The sequence below is a fragment of the Tenrec ecaudatus genome, chromosome 14 (assembly GCF_050624435.1).
Source record: "Tenrec ecaudatus isolate mTenEca1 chromosome 14, mTenEca1.hap1, whole genome shotgun sequence".
NCBI classification, from domain to species: Eukaryota; Metazoa; Chordata; class Mammalia; order Afrosoricida; family Tenrecidae; genus Tenrec; species Tenrec ecaudatus.
In genome coordinates, this window is record NC_134543.1 from 8,098,288 (window position 1) to 8,106,420 (window position 8,133).

The 8,133-nt window shown below is 56.0% G+C and overlaps 1 pseudogene; it reads right to left on the bottom strand.

Annotated features, from left to right (window-relative positions):
* Positions 1-5,102: 5,102 nt before the first annotated feature.
* LOC142426031 (ras-related protein Rap-2c pseudogene) lies at positions 5,103-6,303 on the bottom strand (annotated as a pseudogene).
* Between the last annotated feature and the right edge of the window lie 1,830 nt (positions 6,304-8,133).

Genomic DNA, 8,133 nt, shown 5'->3' on the forward strand with positions numbered 1-8,133 from the left:
GGCTGTGGGTTATTTCAGCAAACTCCAAATTCGGTCAGGACTCACGGGCAGGAAGTATGCTGGGAGCTGGGAACCCGGTCGGGAAAGGTGGGGCATGTGTGGTGGGGGTGAGGGTGAGGAGAAGGAGGAAGCACATCTTCTTGTCCCTTGACCTTGACCTTTCCCTGCTCCCTGGGGAATTGGATAGCTGATTCATAGGCAATAAGATACTTGAAATCTTAGTGCCAGGGTGCTTGGGTCCTTCTGCCTCTGACCAGGGTCTCCAAGGCCACCCCCATCGTGGGAGGGGCTCTAGCTTAGCTGCTTGGGCTGATGATGGTGGTGTCTCTTAAATTCCCCAAACAATCCAAGGATTGTTCCAGAATCATTTGGCAGGGGCAGGGCTCCCTTGAAGAGACAGTCTGGAGTTCCCCTGAAGGGGGCCCTGGAGATGGGAGGAGGGGAAGCTGGGTGCTGAGCGCTCCCCTCCCCTCTCTGACAGGCTCAGGGAAGAAGAGAGGGGTAGGGGAACCAGACTCTTTGTCCAGCGAGGAAGGGACATTCTGAGTCCTGGGGGTGTATAACTGGCCTCAGCCTGGCAGGGCGCAGGATAGGGTGGGGGTGGGACCACCAGTGGTGACACCCAGGAGAGGCGTTCCTTCGGACACTTAGAAGGTGCAGGCTCCAGTCCAGCTGGGCTTGTGGCTTCAAGTTAGGAGGAAGGACTTGAGGTCCCTGCCCCACCAGGCTCTGGGGCCTGCCAGAGGGTGCAGCCTGCCCTCTGCTGTCAGCAAACGGCATTACTCTGCTTCTCTCCGGATGCTGCTGCGGCCCAATGGCCTAGGTTCAGGATGTTCTGTCCCTGAGGTGCCTAGCCCTGAGTCGGTGAAAAAGGCCAGGACTGCCCCAGCCTTTCCTGGGTGCCAGGGTGCTGCCTGAGGTTACAACCATCCCAGCGATGGCCTGGGGAAGGGGACACCAAGGGGCAGGCTGCTCCAGAGGTGGGCGTGGGCACAACGGGGAAAGGCCTGGGGTGCGAAGCAGGCACTGGGAGGGGCCCAGACAGTGGAGCAGAGCTTCATGTAGCAGTGACTTTAGACTCCTTGATGGTGGGGGCTGGGGGGTATCAAAGGAACTAGTCTCCAGAGAAGATTCCAGGGGTGTGTGGCCTCCTACACCTGTGGACCCCCTGGGAGAGCAGGGTGGGACTGAGGCCCTGGTGTGGGCTTGGGGCTGTTGGGATGGTAAACCTGGAAGCTCAGGGCTACTGAGCTGACTCCACCCCCCCTAGTGGTTGGACTTACTCTGCGCTGGACGCAGCCCTCCCAGGCCCTTCACCTATGATCTGTTGTTCCTCCTTGTCCCGCTGCCACAATTTAAGTGCCCCACAGAAAGGATCCCTGTTGGAGCTGTAGTTAAGGTACTTGGTTACTCACTGTGAGGTCGTCGGTTCAAATTCACTAATGACTCCATGGGAGAAAGGTGAGTCTGCCTGGTCCCTTATAGGTTTACCATGCTGGAAGCCCTGCGGTTGAGGCAATATATTAAGGGCAGGAACCGTGGATGACATCAGGGATGATGGCATGGTGCAGCACTTTGGAAAAGTCGGACATTTGAGACATCTTTAATCTCCACCTGCTTGACTAGTCTTATATCACTTCTTCAAAAAGCAATTATTTCCGCAGAGGGTAAGTCAAAATGTTGCGACTTGGACACTCCTTCTGAACACCACTGTTTAAAAGGTCTCTAAGCTCAGGGACAGCTGCAGACAAGCGCTCGCAGTACCAACTGGCCTTGGTCTTTAACTCACCACTCACTGCCACTGAGTGGATGCTGACTCACAGCAGCCCTCTAAGAGGGTAGAACTGCCCCTGTGGGTTTCTAAGATTTCATGGGTGTAGAAAGCCTGATCTTTCTCCCGAGGAGCAGCTGGTGATTTTGAACTTGCAGTTAGCAGCCCAATGAATAGCCACTATGCCACCAGGGCTCCTTCTTGGTCTTTAAAGCTTAAAAAAAAAATGCCAAACTCACTGCCATCAAGTCAATCCTGACTCAGGGTGATCCTGTGGGACAGGGTTGAACTGCTCCTGTGGGTTTCTGAGACTGTAACTTTTATAGGAGTAGAAAACCTCATCTTTCTCCCGTGGAGCGACTGGTGGTTTCAAACTGCTGACCTCATGGGAAGTAGCCCAACAAGTTACCACTATGCCACCAGGGCTCCTTATTGGTCTTTTGGTGCCTTAAACAAATGGCCAATCAAAACAGTACCTTCCAAGGGGAGATCAGCTCAGGTGGTTATGGAGACTTGTGTTTTGAGGTCCCCAAGGGCTCTGGGAAGATTTTCTTTAAGTACACAGGGCTTATTTAGGAAATAGATTATTAAAAATTGAAAACTTCCATGGTGAGGGAAGGCCAGGCAAACAGCTCCGAGGCCCAGGACCAGGCACCTACTCATTTTTCCAGGGCAGCAAGGGCTGTCCTGAGAACTTCCCTGTGACACCTTACTCCGTCTGCCTACAGTCCTCATCTGACCCCTTCTGCCTTTCCTTGGCCCCCAAACTCCAAGGACATTCAAAAGAACATGACGGGAGTCCCTGGGAGATGCCCGGATGGTCATGATGACTTGGTGTCAACAGGAGAGGGGCGGAGTTTTTGGAAAAAGGTTGGAGGTGGAAGCCATGCCTCTGAGGACGTACACTGGCCTGGCTGCAGAGTCACTTGAGGATTCAGAGCTCCACATTTGTGATACTTTTAATGAATGTGTCTGTGATTTTGCAGGGGTGCCTTTGGACTAGCCTCGTCTATATTTACGTCCCTGGTGCTGCAAATATTTTCACTCCACTGCTGATCTAAGATTGGCAGTCCCAACCCATCAGTGTGACCTGGGTTGGTGTCAGCCAGTGTGGGAATTCCTGGTGGTACTCCGCCCCCTTCTTCGTCCCACGGATCTCCTCCCATATCGACCACGTAGATCGTTAGTAATGTTTACTGTCAATGTTAATCATAGGATAATATGTGGTAGATACAAGCACATGTAGTTGTAAACTTTAGAGGTCAGATTTCTTAGATTCTATGAATACCAATGCCAGAATTGTCCTGAAAATCTTTCTACATCGAATGACGACTTCGTTAGTTACAACATTACCGCTAACTAAATGGGAATCATCCCCACCTCTCACCTTAATCATGACTCCATTCTCCCCCCAAAATTATTAATATAGGTTTACGAGTACCGATGGTCACAATATTGTCACCAAAGCACCAGGAAATGTGACACCAGCAGGCTTGGGGACACACACAATGGAATCCTACGAATCGCTCAGGAATGTGGAGGGAGCGGTGAAATGCCTCATGACGCGGTGCATTTGGAGGACCGTGTGCTGAGTGAATCACAAAAGGACAAATACTGTTGGAGACTGTGGGTATTCAAGAAAAATAAACAAGAGAAAGTTTGTCCATCCCCAAAGAACAGACTTTGCTGGTTATCAGGGTGGGCAGGGACAGAGGGAAGGGGAGCAATAGGCTAGAGGGGATATAGGTGCTACTATGGTGGAGAGGGGGAGAATGCTCTATGAGAGTGGGAATAGACAAACGAGGTGTGGGGGTTAGGGGGTGAGGAGGATCAAGCTGTTGGGGGGTTGAAGAAGTTGTTTAAATGGTTGAATCGTTGAATACAGAAATGATCTGAAATGTAACCCCTGTAATACACACTAAAAAGTTAACAAAGCAGCCAAACTCATCAGCAAAGAAAACCTTGCTCGTGTGTACGGCATACAGATCAGAGGATGGGATTCAGGGCAACACTGCAATGGCAGATGGAAGGCAGTTCTGGCCAGAGCACCGCAACCTTACAGGACAGAGAACTGCTCCACAGGGTTCCCAAGTTTAAAATCCTTACAGGAGCAGACAGCCTCGTCATTTCCCCCAGAGGGGGCTGGAGGGTTCGAACCACTAACCTTTGTGGTTAGGTAGCAACCAAGTGCTTAACCACTGTGCCACCAGGGGTCCTAGCAGACCACCCAGTAATCTGACATCAGCTTACTTCAGGAAGGGGGAGCAGAGTTCGCTTAATCAGGTGAAGGTTAACCCATGGTGGATTTTCTGTATTCCTCCACAGTCTTTTCTTTAGAAGCAACTGTAACTGGCTGACTTCAAACTTCTGTTCTGTTTTTAAGAATCTGGATGGTCTCCCTGTGTGCACACAGAGGAAAGCCTGGAATTTACCTTAAGTTTCAATTTACTTCCACAGTTGCTTTCTATGTTTTTGTTTAGTTTTAGAAAACATTTCAAGGCTTCAGAAATAGGTGTCCCAGCTCCAGAGACGGAGTGGGAGATCCCAGGCAGGGGAAGCCGCTCCAGCCTTAATGTCCAGTTCTGGGAACTGGCTGTCCACGGCTAGATCTTAAAGCCTGTTGCTTGTGTCAAAGTCAAGTCCATTCTGCGATATATGCATCCCATACATACAAATACACTCACCACAGCCACCCATGACCACCACCCCCTGCTTCCTTCCCTGTCCTCTGAGAGAATTCGCTGTCAGTTCACAGGCTCACTGGGTTCTTGGGGACTTTAGGGAGAGAGACGGTCACATGGTGAGAGTTGGGCTCCGGACACGGACACCCAGGCTGCGGCAGGGGAGGTTAGCCGGCTGACCAGTGCACATGAACACCAGCGTCTCCCGTCAGGACAAGTGTGCCCGGGATAACGCTTAACAACAGCAGAGAGCTTTCCAGGAATCTGATGGTTACAGGAAGCCCAGGCTAAAGGTCCCTACATGCTTGGTCTCTGTGCCCGTGTCTGCATCGTTGTTAAGAAGAGCTCAGCGCCGATGGCCATGAGCAGCCCTCTGGGAGGAACCCCCTGGATATCGGCTCCACCAGGACCCCGGTCCAGGAGCCCCGGGGCAGTGCTCCTCTGGCATATGAGGTCACAGGGGTGGAAGCCCCTCCATGCGGCCCAGCACCACACTCACGGGGGACCAAACACCAGGGGCGGGCAGAGCTCAGCAGGAGCCCACGGGGGAGGTGGGGGCATGTGTGCAAACTCCCAGGCGGGCAGAGACAGGCCAGGCGCAGGGACAGCTTTCCAGGGGACCCAGGAAGGAAACACTAATGGCCAGCAACTGTGTCCTCACTTTGTTTTTATACAAATTACAGCGGCAGAAACCAGCCCCACGTTCCCAACAGCTGGGGCAGCTGAGCGGTCTCCCTGTGGACACGCAGCTGTTCCTTCCCTCCCAGGGACACGCGATCCCCTTTCTACCCAGGCAGCCCTGCCCCCGCCCTCCATGCAGAAGCACTGTCACTGTGTGGAGAAATAAATCACTGAGGGCTGTCGGCGGGTGGGACTGACCCTCTTCACTTCCGGGGTCGCGGTCAACTTCAAATACTGGAGTCACGCAGAAGTTCATTTCAAAGTCCAGTCCGATCCCAAATTCCACTCCAGGAAGAGGGCGGTCCCCTCTCCAGACAAGAGGCTGCAGGCTCAGGGGTCTTCCAGCGCGGGCAGGGGGACGCCTGCAGGTTTCACCCAGTTGTGAGGATCTGAGGCTGGAGTGGCCGCTGGCACGGAGGGGGAATGCCGAGGTCAGGAGCGTCCAGAGGGGGCCCGTGGACAGGGAGCGCCACCGGTCAGCCGATGTACCTCTCCGAGGGCCACGTCTGCTGGGGCCTCGGCCGGACGGCGGGGACTGGCACAGGGGCCCGGGCTGGGGCGCGGGCCTGGGCCTCCATCTCGCGCACGATCTGCGTGAACACCCGGTCCACCATGAGCTTGCTCTTGGCCGTGACCTCCAGGAACGGGCACCGCCACTCGCGGGCCAGCTCGCGGCCCTGCGCTGTCAGCACCTGGCGCTCGGAGTCCAGGTCGGCCTTGGTGGCCACCAGCACCAGCGGCGCCGCGCGGGGGCCCCGCAGGCGGCCCAGGCGCTCGCGCAGCGGCCGCAGCGCCTGGAAAGAGGCCGCGTTGTCCACGCTGTAGAGCAGCACGAAGCCGTCGCCGTTGCGCAGGTACAGGTCGGTGAGCGTGACCAGGTGCGTGGCGCCCACCGTGTCCACGATCTCCAGCAGCGCGGGCGCCTTGTTCACCTCGATGAGCTTGCTGAACAGGTCCTCGACGGCCGGCTCGCAGTGCGTGGGGAAGGTCCCGTAGGTGAACTGCGTGGCCAGCGCCGTCTTGCCCACGGACGCGCTGCCCAGCAGCACCACGCGGTAGCCCTTGGCGGGTCGCGGCAGCCCCAGCGCAGCCATGGCCACGGCCGCGCAGCCGGGGGCCAGAGAGAGCAGGCCAGAGTGCGGGCGGGCGCGCGCAGGGGGCTGCGCTGACCAGGGCGGAAGGGGCGGGGACGCATGGGGGCGGGGCCCGGCGGCAGCGCCTGCAGGGTGGGCGGCCTCACTGGCTCCCAGGCCACCCTCTGGCCCTCCCCTGGTCCTCCCTCCCTGTCCCCGCCGCCACGCCGCCACGGAGGCGGAAGGCCTGCCAGGCTGGGTGTCCGAGGTGTCTCCGCCCCTCAGCAGCCCAGACCCAGGGCCTCCTGGCCACAGAACTGCCTGCCTGGACCTGTTGTCCCCCACCCAGTACAGTCTGTCCAGGCCCTGCTGGCCTTTCCCCTGTCCCCACCCAGCCAGCGTTGTGGTCAGGGTGGCTGCGTCCCCTCCTTCTACTCCAGAGAAGACTCTCAGTTGCTTTCCAGGCTGGCGTTTCTCTGCCATGGGATCAGTCCGCAAGCCTGGCTGGCGCCACTCAAAGTCAGGCCCCGGTGGGCCTCGGAGGTGGGGCCCCTCCCAAGCCAGTGAAGACCCCAAGCTCAGGGGCAGATCAGCAAATCCGTGGCTAGCAGCTTAAGACAGAGGGCCCCAAGTTACTCATGACCCCGTCTGTACCTGGGGTCAATCCACTGTCTTGTGCCTCCAAATTCCCTTCTTCACAGGAACCCCAGAAACATCCTAAAATGCTAATCACAGGTCACCGCCCCCAGGTAAACCCCTGCAGGTTCCGACCCCCCCCCCTTGCCCCCTTCTGGTCAAACCAGGAGTTTTGCTTGCTAGGCCGGGAATGACACCTCAGTGTTTAATGTGGCTTAGCCTCTGCAGAAGAAAGTCCTGGCGATTGCCCTCAGTGGATTACAGCCTGGAAAACCTTAGGGGCAGGTCCCCTATGTCCCCCGCATCCCCCGTGTCTCCCCAGGGCACTGAAAACACTCAGCACTCTGATTTTACGGCAGGGCGGCCACAATTCCATCCAAACTTGACTGCCCAATCCAGGCTCAAACCACCAAAACTCTGTGAGCACCTTGCTTTGGGCTTGCCGTACAGGATCGGCTGTCCCCTCTCCTGTTCCCCAGTCTTCTCCTGAGGCACAATCTGCTTTCCATGCCTGGATTCAGAGGAGAAACGCTGGGTGGAGGGAGAGCAGACACGGGCCTTCCTGGCCTTGTCTGCCTGGGTCAACTCTGGCTCTCATAAAAACAGACACCTTAGGACTTTGAGGGGCCCATAGGCCTGTGCTGAGAACATCTCAAGACCCTATAGGGCAGGGTAGAACTGCCCCTGTGAGTTTCAAAACCACAACTCCTTATGGGAGTAAAGCCTCCTTTTTCTCACCTCCTGGTAGTCTCGAACTGCTGAACTTGTGGTTAGCAGCCCAGACAGCAAGTAACCACTAGGCCACCAGGGCTCAGCATGCTCCCAGGTTTCCCTCCCAAGGAGCTGCTGGGTGGGTTGGAGCTGCCAAGCTTCCCATCAACTGCTGATCGCTTCTCTCGCCCCCACCAGGGCCCCTTCTCTGTGGAAGAATGGTCATCTAGTCCGCACAAGGGAAAGCTTGAGTTCTGAAATGAGAAACCTGACCAGCGTTCTTCCTATTGCACGGCAACAAGAGTGGAGATCAGTCATGAATCTGTGACTGCAAATATTCTCCAGAGCTTCGGTACCCAAGGTGGTTTGGCCTACGGTTCCCTCTTCAGAAAAACAAACAATAAAAGACCCAGCACCCCCCCCCCACCCGCCTGGGCATTGAAAAATGTTGTCACTGTAGCCTATCACCCAAGAGAAGTATAGGTATCTGCGCTTGCAGCCTCCCGGGTTCCTATCAGTGGCCCAGGGGGAAGTAGTGTCCACCTTGGAAAACTTAGAGAAATGCATGTCCCACCCAGAT